Source organism: Bufo gargarizans, chromosome 2, assembly GCF_014858855.1.
Source record: "Bufo gargarizans isolate SCDJY-AF-19 chromosome 2, ASM1485885v1, whole genome shotgun sequence".
NCBI lineage: Eukaryota > Metazoa > Chordata > Amphibia > Anura > Bufonidae > Bufo > Bufo gargarizans.
In genome coordinates this window covers 112,083,491-112,102,924 of record NC_058081.1, presented here as the reverse complement: position 1 = coordinate 112,102,924, position 19,434 = coordinate 112,083,491, and positions in this window count along the sequence as shown.

Genomic DNA, 19,434 nt, shown 5'->3' with positions numbered 1-19,434 from the left:
AAATTATCAATTGGGTATTGAAAGTTTGATACTCAATGCAACCCTACTCTGAATTTCATCCCTATTTCCCTTTATATTACATAAATCCCTATCATCAATTATTTGTTTTGTCCTTATATACTCTAAATATACACCAATAAATGACTCACAAACGTGAGTGCCCGTGCCAAGCCTGCACGCAAAGTAAAACACCAAAAAAGAAAAAGGCTAGCACAAATAGTAATAGATGTAAACTTTATTATAGTGTCAGTACAAGACAAAAAAATCCAATAAAATACAAGTTAAGGGCAATACAATGGTGAATGGAGAACACACAGGAAAAATTAGGGCACCACTAGGCAATCAACATATCGAGGCTGGCAAAATCCTATAGATATAGCATAATTTATAGGTGACCCAGACTGGTATCTAATATATATAACCAGCCACGGCTATCAGAACAGAATTGAAGTCAAAATACAGTACATGGATGTATAAAATGCAAAATGCAAAGATTACAGAGTACATGAATAATACATACTAAACTGTTTACTAGTGTATTCACAGTTTGAACATAGTCCTGTTCGAGGATACTATAGTGGAATGTGGTCATAAACAATAGGGATTCACAGTATTACCATCATTCTAAAATATAACTTTTAATATTTATATATAAAACAGTTATTACACTAATGGCTCCTCATGGAGTGTCCAGGTGTGTCAAACTACAAGAGAATAGCTATAAGGTACTCACTCAATGGTATTATACGCCACAAAGAATTAACCGCATGTTCCCTGAATGCAGCCCAAACTGCTGGAAATGTGGACAGGATATAGGCAATCATAGCCATTTATGGTGGAAGTGTACAAAGATTACTCCCTATTGGCAGAAAATATGTAGAGTCTTGTCTGAGATATGTAAGATACCATTTCCGGTCTCTCCGAAAGTTTGCCTCTTTGGGGTGTTCGGGGATCTCAGGTGCCCTAGAGACACGCGAAAGTTGAGCCAAATTTTACTGGCGGCCTCCAGATTACTCATTGCAGTTTATTGGAAAAAGACGGAGATTCCCCCATTAAAACAATGGGTCACTAGATGTGACCAGTTGTACCGCCTGGAGCAGATAGCTCACTGGGAGGCCCGAACACCACACAGATTTGAATCGATATGGAAACCTTGGAAAGACTATAGAGGTTTCTCGATCTGACCTGTACAGCTGTAGGGTTATCGCAAACATCGACGGTAGCACAACAACAAGTATTTGGTAATAGTCCATCCATGTGGCAACATGGGGATTTTTCTCTTCCCCCCCCCCTCCCGACCCTTTCCTCCCCTCAGACCTTCCTATGTTCTTGTCTCCCCCCTTATTGTTTGTTATTATGTGTTTTGCACTTTATCATACGACAGTACTGTCTCAGATGCATTCTTGTATTTGCGCCTATGAAGGCAAACAAAGATTGTACGTCCTACTGTTGTAAAACCAATAAAAACAATTTTAAAACAAACAAAACAGTTATTACACCCTTCTAATATACAGTAAATAATAAAAAGAAAAAGAAAATCAGAATCTGGGAGCAGATTAACTTGCACGATGTTTGCAATCAGGTTAGTTGATGTTAATAAGAACCTCCTGGGGGCAGTAACCCTAATTCTGGCCCTGGTGTAGCAGCCCTGCCTAAATACGAAATAGCCGCCCCGATAGGGGCGATCCCGTCTCTCGTGCCTCCTGGTGTCCCTGGTTAACCCTAACGTGGGGTAGATGCCTATGTACCAGGGAACCCTAATGAGGACACCTTGGCTAATCTAACAAAAGCAAGATAGTGGGTGTGGACTAATGGACAGTAAGCTGCGGTGCCCTTAATAGGATAGGTTCAAAATCCTGAATACGAAATAGAAAAAAGGTTACGGGTACCGCGCTGATTCTAAAGCAATATATGGAGTTGTTAATAATCTAAAACCAAAAGAAACAATGAGCCAAGTTCGTAATCTGTGAAAAGTGGAAATCACAAGTCCATAATGCAATGGGGCACAGACAGATCTCACAAGTCTATATTCAACCCGTGTAGTTTGTCAGCAACCCTTTGCTTAGTTGCGCATATGTAAAGACAGCTGCCTCACGTCTAATGTTCCATATGCAGTAGACCCGTTGTCCGCCTCCAATATGTGATGAGATCTCCCTTTATGGCAACAACCGCACCAACCACTTGCTCCGAACCAATCTGGATTACCTTTATAAAGGACAGAAAAAGATGGTGCAATACCGTCAGGATATAGAGGTAAGAAAGTTTTATTCTACTTACAAAAAAGCAGTTTTCACATGCGTGTAAAAATACCCGACCCGGGTTTCGCACTTAGCTTCGTCAGGGGCTGCGGTACAGACGCCGCCAAAGGTCAACAGATATATAGCAATCCTTGACCCCGGAACAAGTACGGACTTCCGTTTGTCCGGCAATATATTTAAACATTTTAAAATATAAATACTAAAAATGCCTGAATATAAGCTCTAATAACTTACATAATAGCATAATATAAAACAACAGTGGAGTACAATCAATATAAAATAGTATTAAACATTTTCAAAACTTGCTTACAGAGTAAAACAAATAAAATTAATGTATTCTAGGTCAGACTATACAGACAGATTTTATGTCCCAATTAATATTATGTCCATTTGGCTGCAATGTATTCATGTCATAAATCCATTGAGCCTCCCTTTTATTAATCTGTGTGGCGGGATTGTCTCACCAATTCCACACCACAGAATTTGAGGCCAGTAGGATCTTTCTGATGGAACTTTTTATAATGTGCAGAGACACTATGAGTCTCGAGTCCCTTTCTGATTTTTTTAATATGTTCGGCAACTCGGACTTTTAATTTCCTCAGTGTTCTTCCAATATACTGGAGACCACACGGACACTCCAGCACATAGATAACTCCCATCGACTCACATGAGATGTTTCCACTGATTTTTTTAAAGGTAGATTTGGAGGTGGACACAATATCGTCTTTTCTACTCATTTTTTTATCATCTCTTGAGCGGTTTCTGCAGCATAGACAGAAGCCGCACCAAGTGAAGCCATTGCACAATTTGGGTGTATCTGAAGACTCTCTCACATAGCTATGCACAATGCGGTTTCTGACAGTAGGGGCTCTTCTGAAAATGAAAGGCGGTTTTTGGGGGATAAGCTCTCCTATAACCGGATCATTTAACAAAACCTTCCAATTATTTTGAATTATCCTTTTAATATGGGGGCAATTAATAGAATATGTAGTTGAAAAGGCAAACTTGTATTTTTCTTTGTTCTGTATTCTATGTTCCTCAGACAACTTCTTTTTGATACCTAGATTTTCCAACTTAATTTCTTCCTGCTGGTTTAGTAAAACTTCCTTTTTATATCCCTTTTCTACAAATCTGTTCACTATAATGTCGCTTTGTGTCTCATAATCCTCAATACTGGTACAGTTTCTTTTTATCCGTTTCAATTGTCCCTTCGGCACATTACAGATCCACGGTTCATGATGACAGCTATTTCTTTCGATATAACCATTCCGGTCAGTGGGTTTAAAATAAGTGACAGTTTTTATCTTTCTCTCGTCTACCCTGATCTCGAGATCTAAAAAGTGTATAGTATTTCTACTAACATCAAGGGTAAAGTGAATGTTCCACTTATTCGCATTAATTTGGGATATAAACCCCATTAACCCTATCTCCGTCCCATACCAGATGCCAATGCAATCGTCTATGTACCTCCTCCAGAGTTGGAGACTACCACCCTCCATCTCATCCTTAATAATCGGATCGATATTAAACTGTTCCCAATAGGACATAAATAAATTGGCGAAACTGGGTGCGAATTTCGCACCCATCGCCACACCCGACACCTGTAAAAAATAACTGTCATCATACCAAAAATAATTATGCCCGAGGCAGTACTGTATACAATCCAGAATAAAGATTCTTTGTTCTTCACACATTTGATCATCTCTATTCAGATAAAATCTTATTGCTTCCATGCCTACATCATTTGGTATGATTGTGTATAGTGAGGTGACATCTAATGTCATCAGAATAGCATTTTCAGGTATGTCATTTATTTCTCTCAAAACTTCCAAAATATGCCCTGTATCTCGTAGGTACGACGGTCTCCCTAGAGAGAACAGACAGATTTATAATCACAGCCCAATAAGAAAAACTAAGGCAAATGAAGATGTAACACATGTTAAAGAAGGGAGAGGAAATAATATCCATGAAGAAAATTTCCCCCACAAAATGATAAAAGGGAAAATACCGCAATCACCACAAATGATCGAAGGGACACCAAGAAAGAAAAAAAGAGAGGTAGGGGAAGAAGGGGGGGAAAAGACACAATAAGCCCAGAAGCGAAGAAAGGCAGAGGGATCCCACAGGCATATATAACCTAAGCACACATACTTTAACTCCTGATGAATTATCGGTGCTTAATAAGGGCCTTAAATTTGCACCGATATATAGAGGGAACAAATTTGAAACGTATCTGGATGTCCATAGGTTTATAAGAAAATTAAATATCTGTAAATATTGGGGAAAAAAAACAATAAAAACTCCTAATGCGCAAGACACCAAAATATATACGCATCTGAGAAATAAATCCACCTTTTTCCCAGACAATAAAGAAAATGAATGTATAGAAGCTTTCAAATGCGGGGTACTAAAGGGGCTAGACCACCTGGATATGGGTGGCTCAAATAAGAATAATCTAACTAAAAATGAAAAGGACGCCTTAAAAACTTTGGAAAAAAATGATAAAATAATTATTAAACCGGCAGATAAGGGCGGAGGTATAGTCGTTTTAAATCAAGATGACTATAACATTGAAATGCAGAGAATCCTCAGTGATACCACTACATACAAAAAATTGAAAAGGGATCCCATTATTGAATACAAAAAAACACTTAAAATATTGCTAGATAAGGGTTTGACGCAAAAAGTGTTGAATGACAAAGAGCATCAATACCTAAATAATATGTATCCAAAAACTCCGACCATATATTATTTACCCAAGATACACAAGAATGCGGAACGTCCCCCAGGGAGACCCGTTGTCTCAGGGATCGATTCAATAACTAGTCGTGTATCAGAATATATAGACATTTTTTTTTACAAAAATATGTGACTACCACACCGTCGTACCTATGAGATACAGGGCATATTTTGGAAGTTTTGAGAGAAATAAATGACATACCTGAAAATGCTATTCTGATGACATTAGATGTCACCTCACTATACACAATCATACCAAATGATGTAGGCATGGAAGCGATAAGATTTTATCTGAATAGAGATGATCAAATGTGTGAAGAACAAAGAATCTTTATTCTGGATTGTATACAGTACTGCCTCGGGCATAATTATTTTTGGTATGATGACAGTTATTTTTTACAGGTGTCGGGTGTGGCGATGGGTGCGAAATTCGCACCCAGTTTCGCCAATTTATTTATGTCCTATTGGGAACAGTTTAATATCGATCCGATTATTAAGGATGAGATGGAGGGTGGTAGTCTCCAACTCTGGAGGAGGTACATAGACGATTGCATTGGCATCTGGTATGGGACGGAGATAGGGTTAATGGGGTTTATATCCCAAATTAATGCGAATAAGTGGAACATTCACTTTACCCTTGATGTTAGTAGAAATACTATACACTTTTTAGATCTCGAGATCAGGGTAGACGAGAGAAAGATAAAAACTGTCACTTATTTTAAACCCACTGACCGGAATGGTTATATCGAAAGAAATAGCTGTCATCATGAACCGTGGATCTGTAATGTGCCGAAGGGACAATTGAAACGGATAAAAAGAAACTGTACCAGTATTGAGGATTATGAGACACAAAGCGACATTATAGTGAACAGATTTGTAGAAAAGGGATATAAAAAGGACGTTTTACTAAACCAGAAGGAAGAAATTAAGTTGGAAAATCTAGGTATCAAAAAGAAGTTGTCTGAGGAACATAGAATACAGAACAAAGAAAAATACAAGTTTGCCTTTTCAACTACATATTCTATTAATTGCCCCCATATTAAAAGGATAATTCAAAATAATTGGAAGGTTTTGTTAAATGATCCGGTTATAGGAGAGCTTATCCCCCAAAAACCGCCTTTCATTTTCAGAAGAGCCCCTACTGTCAGAAACCGCATTGTGCATAGCTATGTGAGAGAGTCTTCAGATACACCCAAATTGTGCAATGGCTTCACTTGGTGCGGCTTCTGTCTATGCTGCAGAAACCGCTCAAGAGATGATAAAAAAATTAGTAGAAAAGACGATATTGTGTCCACCTCCAAATCTACCTTTAAAAAAATCAGTGGAAACATCTCATGTGAGTCGATGGGAGTTATCTATGTGTTGGAGTGTCCGTGTGGTCTCCAGTATATTGGAAGAACACTGAGGAAATTAAAAGTCTGAGTTGCCGAACATATTAAAAAAATCAGAAAGGGACTCGAGACTCATAGTGTCTCTGCACATTATAAAAAGTTCCATCAGAAAGATCCTACTGGCCTCAAATTCTGTGGTGTGGAATTGGTGAAACGTCATTGGCGGGGAGGCAATCCCGCCACACAGATTAATAAAAGGGAGGCTCAATGGATTTATGACATGAATACATTGCAGCCAAATGTACATAATATTGAATGGGACATAAAATCTGTCTGTATGGTCTGACCCAGAATACATTAATTTTATTTGTTTTACTCTGTAAGCAAGTTTTGAAAATGTTTAATACTATTTTATATTGATTGTACTCCACTGTTGTTTTATATTATGCTATTATGTAAGTTATTAGAGCTTATATTCGGCATTTTTAGTATTTATATTTTAAAATGTTTAAATATATTGCCGGACAAATGGAAGTCCGTACTTGTTCCGGGGTCAAGGATTGCTATATATCTGTTGACCTTTGGCTGCGTCTGTACCGCAGCCCCTGACGAAGCTAAGTGCGAAACCCGGGTCGGGTATTTTTACACGCATGTGAAAACTGCTTTTTTGTAAGTAGAATAAAACTTTCTTACCTCTATATCCTGAGGGTATTGCACCATCTTTTTCTGTCCTTTATAAAGGTAATCCAGATTGGTTCGGAGCAAGTGGTTGGTGCGGTTGTTGCCATAAAGGGAGATCTCATCACATATTGGAGGCGGACAACGGGTCTACTGCATATGGAACATTAGACGTGAGGCAGCTGTCTTTACATATGCGCAACTAAGCAAAGGGTTGCTGTCAAACTACACGGGTTGAATATAGACTTGTGAGATCCGTCTGTGCCCCATTGCATTATGGACTTGTGATTTCCACTTTTCACAGATTACGAACTTGGCTCATTGTTTCTTTTGGTTTTAGATTATTAACAACTCCATATATTGCTTTAGAATCAGCGCGGTACCCGTAACCTTTTTTCTACCTTGGCTAATCTACACCACAAGAACACAAAAAAGATATAAATATATAAATACCCAAAGTAGGTGATACACAACACCCTATTACCAAGTGTAAACAAAACAAGTCAAATGTCCAATACCGTCCCTACGCGTTTCGCCTGGTTGGTGTCAGGCTCATCAGGGGACATATTTGACAGAGAATATCTATCACCATAGAAGATTATAGAAATTATTATACATATATGAATTTATTCTCTTTTTGATAATTACATTTCTTTTTCAAAAGTAGTCAGAGATAAATTGGAACATATAATGAATTAGAGTAGGCCAATAGCTTAACAACACTGATCAATCAGTTTGATAGAAAGCTATGATCAATTACTGTTAGCAAGAGATAATTAATAAGTAGATGAAAAAGGGTCTCAATATTGATGAAAAGAGCCTAGGATCATTCATACATCTCGTGCTACAAACTATGGCCAAATTGGGGTATACCAAATCATATATCTAGGTATATGACCCAATTTTGTAATAGGACAGTGCCTATATATTTATACCAGACCGAAAATGAGCAAGTGAATCGGACATCAATGGCATGACAGTATTTACTAGTAAATCAGCTGATAGCAACTACCGATCCACATCAAAGTATATACAGAGTCACTGTTCAATATGCAACATTAGATGACATCACATATGCAGCAGATAGTTAGGATCGATAGTACTTGCATGCCCATAAGATAGCTGGGTAGATAGGCCGGTAGTGATGTCCGCAGGTCAGGATACTAGTGACAGTAATGGCACCATTATGACCCGGTCGTGTCCGTAGATAGGCGGCAGGGTATTGACGGCGTTCCTGCCTTTTAAACTGTTACTTCCGGGTGCATATCACGTGGGAGACCCACGTGGTGGCGGTGTCTGATGACGTATGGCGTAGGTCCGTAGTTCTCGTTAATTTCTAACGATAATTTGTTTTCCCTTAGTCCTAACAGTGGCACAGATGGGGTATTCTGCCCCTGTGGACTGGTTAGGACAGGTAGAAGTTTTAATGAAACAATAAAAAAACACTTGCATGCACACGCCCCCCTGCCCCCAATGAAGAGGGGTGTGACCCTCCGAACCCTGTGTAATTACAAGTAGACAAACATAACCACAATTAATAAACATAGGGGGGGGGGGGAAATTTGTGTGCCACTATTAGGACTAAGGGAAAACAAATTATCGTTAGAAATTAACGATTCCCTTACGTCCTAACCAGTGGCACAGATGGGGATTTAGCAAGTAGAAACCCCCATGGGAGAGTCCTCATGCCTGGCGGAAGATAACACTGTCCGGCCAAATGAGGAATAACTATGTATCCTAGTATCCACTCTATAGTGTGAGATAAAAGTGGAGTGAGAACTCCAAGAAGCTGACTTACAGATCACGTCCAATGGGATTGAGCTTCTCTCTGCAAAATAAGTGGCCACTGCTCGAGTAGAGTGGGCCCTTACAAATTTAGGGGGCTCCGAGCCCTGAGACATATAAGACTCCCGAATTGCCTCTTTAATCCAGCGACTGATGGAGGGCTTAGAGGCTTTCCTCCCCTTATGGGTACCGGAAAAAAGGATAAGGAGGTTTTCATCCTTCCTAAATACCTTGGAGCGTTCCAGCGTTTTCAGAGGAGGGGGATGGAGCCAATGTTGGTAGGGAGATCACCTGGTTAATATTGTCAAAGGAAGGAACCTTTGGGATGAAGGTAGGTAAAAATTTGAGGAGTACCCGATCCTGCAGGAATTTCGTATAAGGCTCAAAGGCAGAAAAAGCCTGGAGTTCCCCAACTCGCTTTGCAGAGGTAACAGCCAACAAGAAGGTGATCTTCCAGGTCAGGAACCTGAATCTCGCCTCCTCTAGGGGCTCAAAGAGGGGAGATGATAACCCCCTGAGCACGACGATAAATCCCAAACAGGGATAGGTCTGATTGGTTTAATCTTGAGGCTCCCTTCAGGAATCTCTTGATAAGGGGGTCTTGAGACACAGCTCTGTTGAGACAAGCAGAGATTGCTGAAATCTGCACTTTAAGGGTAGCGGGTGATAGCCCCTTGTCCAGACCGTCCTGTAGAAACTGTAGGATCATCGGGATGGAAGCTTCAGCGGATGTTTGCTGATGCCTAGAACACCTGGATGAAAAAATCTTCCAGATTCTGGAGTAGGCCTTGTTGGTAGCTTCTGATCTGGAGTGCTCCAGGGTTCTCAAGACAGACCCCGATAGCCCTTCTATCCTTGGAAGGGGCTGATCAACCTCCAGGCCGTCAGGTTGAACATTTGAAGATTTGAGGAGACCTGGGTGCCCCCCGACACTAGTACTCTCTCTGGGGGAAGCCTCAGAAATTGACCCCGACTCATCTGTAAGAGTTGGGTAAACCAAGCTCTTTTCGGCCAGTATGGGATAATGGCGATAACTGACGCTTGGTCCTGCCTGATTTTCATCAAGACCCTTGGTATCAAGGAAATTGGAGGGAAGATGTAGGCCAGCCTGAACCTCCATGGGATTGACAGTGCATCTATTGCCACCGGGTTGTCCTCCCTGTAAAGGGAGCAATACCTCTCCACCTTGGTGTTGAACCTCTTTGCCATGAGATCGATCTCTGGCATGCCCCACCTGAGCGTTATCTCCTTGAAGACCTCTGGATGAAGTGACCATTCTCCGGTTGGAAGACCTCGGCTCAGGCGATCCACAATCACATTGTGAACTCCGCGAATGTGAACGGCCGATAAGTGGGTGAGGTTCAATTCTGCCCAATCCAAAATCACCCCTATCTCTCTCAGGAGACTTTGTGACCTCGTGCCTCCCTGCTTGTTGATGTACAGCACAGCGGTCATGCTGTCTGACTGTACCTTCACTGCCTTCCCTCGAATGACGGGAGCAAAATGAAGAAGAGCTAGCCTGATTGCTCTGATCTCCAGAAGCTTCGATGACAATAACCTCTCCTGAGGTGTCCAGGTTGCCTGGACTGTCTTGTCCTGAAGATGCGCACCCCAGCCTACTAGGGATGCGTCTGAAGTAAGTATGATCCAAGAGGGCTGGATCAGGGACTTGCCGTCCGTGAGGTGAGACCACCACCTTAGAGAGGATCGGACTTTGTAAGGCAGTGAGAGCACGGAATTGAGTCCCACTGGACTGTGATTCCACTTGGCTAATACTTCCGACTGGAGCGGACGTAGATGCCATAAAGCCCAAGGTACCGCCTCTGCGGTAGAGGACATTAGTCCCAACATCCTCATCCACGTTCGAATTGTCACCTGTTTTGGTACAGAGAGAGAACGGGCTGACTGTTGAACGGATTCCTTCTTTCGGGAGTGAGATGAATTGTCATCCTGACAGAATCCACCATGAACCCCAGGAACCTTAGCGAGGTGGCTGTTTGAAGTTGGGATTTGTCCCAATTGATTATCCATCCTAACTGATGTAGGAATGTAACAGCCTGTTGGATGTGTTGGGACAGGATCGCTTGGGAAGGGGCTCTGAGGAGCCAGTCGTCCAGGTATGGAACTATACTCAAGCCTTGAAGCCTTAGTGCGGCCACCACAGAGACCACCACTTTGGTGAAAGTGTGTGGGGCTGAAGAAATCCCAAACGGGAGGGCCACAAACTGAAAATGCTTTAGGACCCCCCCGATGTTTACCGCGATCCTTAAGAATCTTCTGGACCCAGGATGGATGGGAATATGGAGATAAGCATCCTTGAGGTCCAAGGTTGCCAAGAAATCTCCCGGCATAAGAAGATTGGTCACTGACTGGATAGTTTCCATATGGAACTTCTTTTGTTTTATGAAATGGTTGAAGAACCTCAGATCTATAATCATCCTCCAACCTCCGGTATTCTTGGGCACCAGGAAAACTGGGGAGTAGATACCTGTTCCCCTCTCTTGGAGAGGAACCTCTTCTAAGGCCCCCTTCTGGAAGTATTCTAGTACGTAACTTTCTAGAATCTTCTGCTTGTTGCTGGGAAGAAGCCTTGTCTGGACAAATTTGTCCAGAGGCAGACTGCTCAAGTCTACAAGGTAGCCCTGAGAAATTACACGCAGGACCCAACTGTCCTGGATATGATCCTGCCAACAAGGTAGAAAGTGCTGTAGACGACCGCCTACGGGAATGTGGGGAGAAGGGAGCCCGAGATTTCCAGTCAGACCGGCTAAATACCAAGAGCCTCGAGGAGGCCCGCAATCAGAGCGCCGAGGACTTCTTGGGGGGTCTAGAACCCCGAGAGGATTTTCCTCCTCTACGGGAACCCCAATTCCTCTGGGGTCTGGGTTGCGGTTCCGCTCTGGAACTATACCCCTTGCCCCGACCACGAAAGGACTGCTGGGGAAGGGACTTGCCCTTCTTGTCCGACAGCCCCTCCATTATCTGGTCAAGCTCTGCACCAAAGAGTTTGCCGGGTTCATACGCCATGGCACAAAGATTGTGTTTTGAGGTCGTATCGGCCTTCCAAGGTTTCAACCAAAGCGGACGCCTGCCCGCGGTTGAAAGAGCCATGGACTTGGATGCCAGCTTCAATTGTTGTGGAGCTGCGTCACACAAGAAGTCAATGGCAAGGCTGGCCGTCTTACATGAGGCCAGAATGTCGTCCCTAGAGACCCCATGGTCCAGGTCAGACTCAATTTGGGAGAATCTAGTTTTTAGAAAATTCGCCACTTCGGACGACGCAATTGCGACTGAGACGGAGGCCGAGTCCGAGGAATAAGGGCGCAGTCCGCCTTCCAGTCCATTGGGTCCAGCAAACTTGACCCGTCGTCTGATGGGATCAGGGTCCTTCTGGATAACTTCGCGATCGCCATGTCCACTTTAGGGACAGGCCTCCAGGAAGATACCTGATCCTCTTTGACCGGAAACACAGCCTTGAACCTTTTTGTCAACACTGGACCTTTCTCTGGCTTTCTCCACTGTTTTTATCAGAGACAGGAGAGAATCATCTGCTTTAAAGGCCCTAGGCCCCCTAGAGGCAGAGGATGAGGCTTCCCCCGGATCCACGTCCTGGTCCCCCGACCGGACTGATTTTAGTAGCCGCTGGGCCTTCTCCATCCTCCTCATCCGAGGAAGAGGCGGAACCTTCCCTCGCCTCCTGACCCCCGAGACCTCCATCGCACGATGGGGGGAGGAGGGACGATGACGTTTGGCGACCAGGGTACTCTTCAGTTCCTGTATGGAGGCGTTGACCTGGCTCATGTTGGACTCCATGTACCCCTTCACCCAATCGACCACGTCGTGGACAGATGGCTCCAACTGGGAAAGTGACTTGGCCCTACAGGGTGGGCACCGGGAGAAATCATAGGAGTCCTCCAGGACGATCTGGCAGTCATGGCACTGCAGGTGGCGCCTCTTGCCCACGGACTTCCTGCTGGGCTCTCGCTCACCGTCACCGGTAGATGACATGGCTGAAAATTAAAAGAGACATGAATTTAGCAAAATTCAAGAAAACAGAGCTTAATCGCAAGCTTCAGGATCTTTACCCAGAAGATCCTAGCAAGCTCTTATCGTAAGCAACAAAGATTTTCAGCACACAGAGGTAGCAAACACTCTAGCACCAAACCACACTCAAGGTTGACAGCAAGCTGCGCTCCAGGAGACTCCAGGAGCGCTCCTGTTTAAATAGGGTTGTTGGCGCCAAAAAAGAAAGCCCCGCCCCAAAAAGGGGCGGGGTAAACCTCTGAGTTTATCTCTTTTGAATTAAAAGGTAAAACTATAAATTAGGGACCCAGAGAAGGACCCTGAAACATTTAAAGGCCCCCCACGGCCTTAGATCATCAAAAATACACCTCCGGCCGACGAGGTGGCGAAAACCGGAAGTGACGTCACCTGACGTCACTTCCGCAAGATGGCGGCGTCCAGCCGAACATGCGGGACGCCGCTACCGCCGCTCCAGCCACTCCACCTCCGGAAAGAGGTAAGCCCCAACCTGTGACAGGGCTCTGCATAAGGGAGCAAGACACAGCTAAGGCCTAGAGGACATCCTCAGGCCGCATAGGAGGAGCGGCCCAGTTCCAAAGGAACAAAAATAAAGAAAAGGGAATAAACACTCTTTCCACCGCAAGGATGGAGGAGCGCACCACCCGTCCCGTCCTGTCCGCAGGACAGAAAAAAACACAGGGTTCGGAGGGTCACACCCCTCTTTATTGGGGGCAGGGAGGGCGTGTGCATGCCAGTGTTTTTTTATTGTTTCATTAAAACTTCCACCTGTCCTAACCAGTCCACAGGGGCAGAATGCCCCATCTGTGCCACTGGTTAGGACGTAAGGGAATCTGTAGGAGATGAAGCAGGTAGCGTCTGACATCAGACGCACCCACGTGACTACAGCGCCGATCATGTGATGTCTATTGCCGAGCCGATCACATGACTGGGTCAAGCCGGTAGCAATTTATACTAGCCATTCAGGGGAAGCAGGGCAGACATATAGGGAACACTGACTGGAAGGCACTAGTATAAAGGTCCTATTATGTTAAATTTACAGCCACATATATGTAAGATTACATGATAGTAACTACTTTAGATAGGTATCTATTTGATATAGCGGGCTGACAGCTAAGTATCTATGTAACCAATTTAGATAATTAAGGGGTGATTAGCTGAGATATATAATCGGGGTCAATAATACCAAAATTAACCCTCCGATTATTGATTAATAAGATGTAAGGGATATAATGATCCCCAAAAATACACAGGACGACTTAAATGAAGCACGCAAAATCTATAGACTCATTCAATCCAGCTGGTGTAACAGTATTTAACCTAAAAATCCATCTTGATTCTTTTTGTTTCAACAGTTTATCCAGGTCCCCGCCTCTTTTACACGTTTTTACTACCTCAATCATCGAGAAATGTATGGTTTTGATGGATCCTGCATGTCTGCTCCATACATGTCTAGAGATGGGTTTATCCCGTTTATTGCGTATATCCCCGATATGCTCAAGGATACGTTTTTTGAAAATCCTTTTAGTCTTACCTATGTACTTGAGTCCACAGTCACATTGAGCCATATATATGACCCCAGAGGTGTTACAATTAGCAAAATTACGAGCATGAAAAATTTGATCTCCCGTGCTGTTGGAAAAGGTTTTCCCTAGCGTTATGAATGTACACGCTTTGCATTTACCACACTTGTATGTGCCCATCTGTCTATTAGATAACCACATACTTTTTTCTGGGGACTCAAAGTGACTGTGGACTAACGTGTCGCCAACATTGCACCCACGTCTATAGGTTATAGCTGGACTTTCGGATAACACTTGTGTTAGATCAGGGTCTGTCTTTAGTAGAGACCAATACCGGTTTAAAATGTCTCGAACCTGTTGGGACTCTGAATCAAAAGTCCCAACAATTCTTATTGGATCTTGAGAGTTTATTGTCTTAATTTGTGAATGTAATAAAGCAGTGCGGTCCTTTGATTTAGCCCAGTCCCATGCTTTATGTAGGCAGGGGCTTGGATATCCCCTCTGTTTAAACCGGTCAAAAAGTTTTGATGCTTCATGTGTGAAATTTTTATTATCTGAGCAGTTTCTGCGAACTCTTACCCTGGGTTCACACCTGAGCGTTTCTCAAACGCGCGTTTTACACGCGTTTTTGTCGCGCGTTCTTATGCGCGTTTTTTGTAATAGTAAACGCGCGTTTGACGCGCGTTTGTGTCATTGACTGCAGTGTCCTATGGCCACAAACGCGCGTCAAAACGCCCCAAAGAAGCTCAAGTACTTGTTTGAGCGTCGGGCGTTTTACAGCGCGTTCGTACGCGCTGTAAAACGCCCAGGTGTGAACCATTCCCATAGGGAAGCATTGGATTTCATGTCTTGAGCGTTTTACAGCGCGTTTGAACGCGCTGTAAAACGCTCAGGTGTGAACCCAGGGTTAAGAATTGTCCCTTTGGGATGCCCCTCTTGAGGGGGGTGGGGTGAAAACTCTCCCAACGTAATAGACTGTTGGTCGAAGTCTTTTTTCCTAAACAGGGTCGTCTTAATATTATTGTGTTCGTCTCTCTCTAGACATACATCCAGAAAATTTATGGTGTTAGGGTGAATTTCAAAGGTGAAAAACAATCCAATATGATTGGAGTTTAATGTATCCATAAATTGCTGAAAGTCACCAACTGTCCCAGGCCATATAAGGAAAATATCGTCTATGAATCTGGACCAGAGTGTGATGAACCTGGTCCATCACACTCTGGTCCAGATTCATAGACGAGCAAAAAGCACTGAATTTACATGCAGTGATCACCCCCACAGTATGAGGAGGAACGGTCACTACTGCTATCACTTATCCTCATACAACAGCATTGTATTTGGGCAACAGAGGCTGTTTAGACCACACGATCTGCTGCCCAGAAACGATAATTTACTTGCCTGCACCTTTAGAACGTAGGAACGTTCGTCCCAGATCATCTGCCTGACAATCGGGCAGTGTAAACCCGCCATTAGTTATTCTCCCTATAACACATACTGCTCTACTAATGCAGTAATCTTTTGCTCAGCATCTATTGGGTTTTCAATTAAAAAAAAACTGTCTATCCTGCACTCAATAAAAACAGTGTACTTTATATGCTCAGAACATATGAAAAAATATTAAAAGCACTCCTGATCCCGAGCACCGTCTCTTCATGGAGGTGAGCCAATCTACATTTTTTTCTTTTGTTGATTGGGTTTTCATGCCTGCCATTGTATAACCCAAACCACCAATACATTGTGTTGTCACATGATCCTTTGACACTTTGCATCATACAGTATGTCTCTCATATCCTTTGCTACTAGTTTATCAGCTTATCCACTGATATGTACCTCCTATTCAGATCATAATGTTGATTTATGTTATTTTATGACCCAGCAGACTTTTATGTATATTACAAACAATATCAGTGTTGTACTTTTTATAACTTCCAGCAGCTGTATTACTTTCATTAATTTGTGGACAAAATGCATGTACTTCTCGGTCCCCATGCCTTTCACGTTATTTTATATGTACATCTTGGGAACCATATTTTACATGTTCCTTTACCTGTACATTATCCTACCTAATTTTTGTTTGCATTATTTAGTTTTCTTTTGTACTCATCCATTTTTTATTCCACTTATTCCAGGCTGTGAACTAGGTCTAAGTTTAGATGGAAACACTGGTGTCAGCCTATACGTTTTCTTTTATGGAGTGCCTTCAATAAAGAAAATATATACTTAAGCATCATTTATGAGTGTTGTGGTTTTCATATACATTTACGAGGAAGGATTTCTTTACCACTGAGCACCACACAATAGCCCTGGGTGCTGACCAATCAATGTCTAATTGTCTATTTGGAAGACCCATTTGCACTGAAACTTAAACTTCCTGGCTGACATCTTCAGATGTTGTTTCGATATTTCCACATCATTTTCATTGCTTATAATGCCATCTATTTTCCAAACTGCACCAGTCACGCAGCGAGGCACCCCTACAACATGATGCTGCCACCCCTGTGCGTCATGAATGGGTTGGTATTCATTGGCTTGTTAGTCTCCCCTTTTTCCACTATTCATAATGACATTATGGCCGAGTTCCAGGGGCATACTTGGAACATAAAGCGACCCTGGAAAAAAAAACTAATAGTGGCCCCATGTTGTAGGAGGGTCCAAACTGACAAAAAGCAGGGCAGCAGAAGCAGGTGGGGCCAGCAATACCATAGTACAGAACAAAATACCAACCTAGAAGCAATAAAAGGGATGAGTAATGGTGGAGGCGGAGAGCAAGTCAAGTCCAGACTTTTATAAAGTTCAACAGCTTTACTTGCATAAACTTGTATCCAGACAAAATTCAGTCTCTCTCTTGGTTCCATCAGGCTTGGCATAAACTGGCAGGCAAACTTGAGTACCATGCCTTCTATCTCTGCTGTGCTAAACTCTGCCTTAGTCTGGCAGCTGGAATTTAGGACTGTTCTGGTATCTCTGGAGTGGCGTCCCTTTGGCTGCTGAACCCTTTGTGACACTCTCTAGGTAAATCTGCAAGGAGTTATGGTGCTCTATGAGCTGCTTCCCTCTGGAGGGACTCCTGCTGCTGGAGCAGGGCCTCCACTCGCTGCTACATCTTGACACGTCTGCATCTGACGCTGCCCTGGCTTAGACTGACTTGGTACGAAATGGGACTAGCCCAGTTCTGCCCAAAATGGGGAGAATGGAATGGTAAGTTCCATTCTATGCAAAGATCTCTCTGCCACCTGTTGGTGAACCAGTCACATTGCATGAACATAAAGGTTATATTGCAATGGTTAGGAATGCACAATGTAGGAGGACCTGGAATAAATACAAAGATGACATTATTGCCCATTAGAGACAGTAGCAGGGTGAAGAAATGGTAATACCACTATGGCATATTAGATAATATAGACACTGTTCTCATCCAATCAACTGCTATAACTCATACCAACTACTAATTTTATTTTGAACCGCAATATCAGACTTTTGCTTACTTTATGTTAGCGATGCTTATACAAGTGAAAGCATCGTGGTATTAACAAGTAGAATATGGATTCCTGATAGGCACCGGCAGCAAGTATTTTACCCTAGAATTCGGACTGCGTAAGTGTACAACTTTATTTATTTTTTATTAAATGAAAACATCTCAATCATTCTTATCATTTAGGCCCAAAGGTCCCATTGCATTTGTTTTTATTATACAAGAGGCTTCTTTTTGGAGTATTATGCAATGTCTATCTCGTCCATTTATTAATATTCCCACCGTTTGTATTCCTGCAGATGTGAGGACGGTACTGTCCCCTCCATGTGCTTCTCTGATATGTTCTATCAGTCTCTGTAAACCAATTCCTGTCTCAATAGATTTCTTATGTTCCCTAAATCTTATATATAGACATCTTATGGTTTTTTCCTATATGGAACCTTCCACATGAACAAAATATAACATAAACCAGAAACTGTGTTTTACATGAGATAAACTGTCTTACTGTATGTTTCACTCCTCCTATATTTAAATTCCTAGATTTAATTATAAATCTGCAAGCTGTACATTTACCACATTTATAATTTCTCTGTGGTGTTCCTTTTTCTAGCCAATTTTCTGTTCTACTCTCAAACCTACTTCTTACTATCTTTTTTTAATGGTCTGGCTCCTTCCAAAACTTATCAAAGGTGGATTCTTTGTTTTTCCTTCAAATCCTCATCATGGGCAAGAATATTCCAGTTATTCAAGATGGCTTTTTTTTTTTTTAGAATTGTGGCCATAGGTGTATATTAAGAAGTCAACACTGCTCTACCTCTTTTCTCTTCTACTTGTTTATTATATCTCCTCTCTTTTTGATTACTCTCCTTCGCTGCTTTCAAAAATGAATCATCAATCATCAATTGGAAAAGAAAATAATACCTATACAAGCGGAGACTAAAGAAAGAAAGACAAATACATTTTTGAGAGATAAACAGAACTATGATAATGATTTTTTGAGTTTTTGACTGGAAAGAGAACTGAAAAACATATAGGAGAAAAAGACAAGGGAGAAGAAGAAATATGGATGGATGGACCACAGAATCTTATTCAAGTGCATTAGAAGACTTAAATAATATAACATTGGCCACTAATGCAAGAGGAGCAATGACAATTGGGGAAAGAGGCCCCCTTCAAAGGGGAAGAAATTGGAAAGGAAGTTACAAAAGGAACCAAGTATCTTGGAAGCAATAAGACTGGGAGTGAAGGACACTGAAGAGAAAAAAAAATAGGAAGTAATGTCATCAATTTGACAAATGTGAGATTGGATAAGGACTGTCTCTCGCTGCTTTCAAAAGGTTTGAATTTTAGTTTAGTGGAAGGATTTAACCCAGTGGAATTTGAAGTAGATCTGTTTAAAGCAATCGGGAAACTAAATCTGTATAAGTTTTACAAAAATGACAAAAGATTGAAGGAGGAGGTAAAAGAAGGAGAAAAACCAAGCGTGATAAGTGAAGTTGGATTCTGTATGAGTAAAGTACAGGACCAAGTTGACAAAGATGTGGTGAACACATTATTGGCCCTTCAGGATGAGACAAAGTTAACACAAGTAGGGGAAGTGGATAATG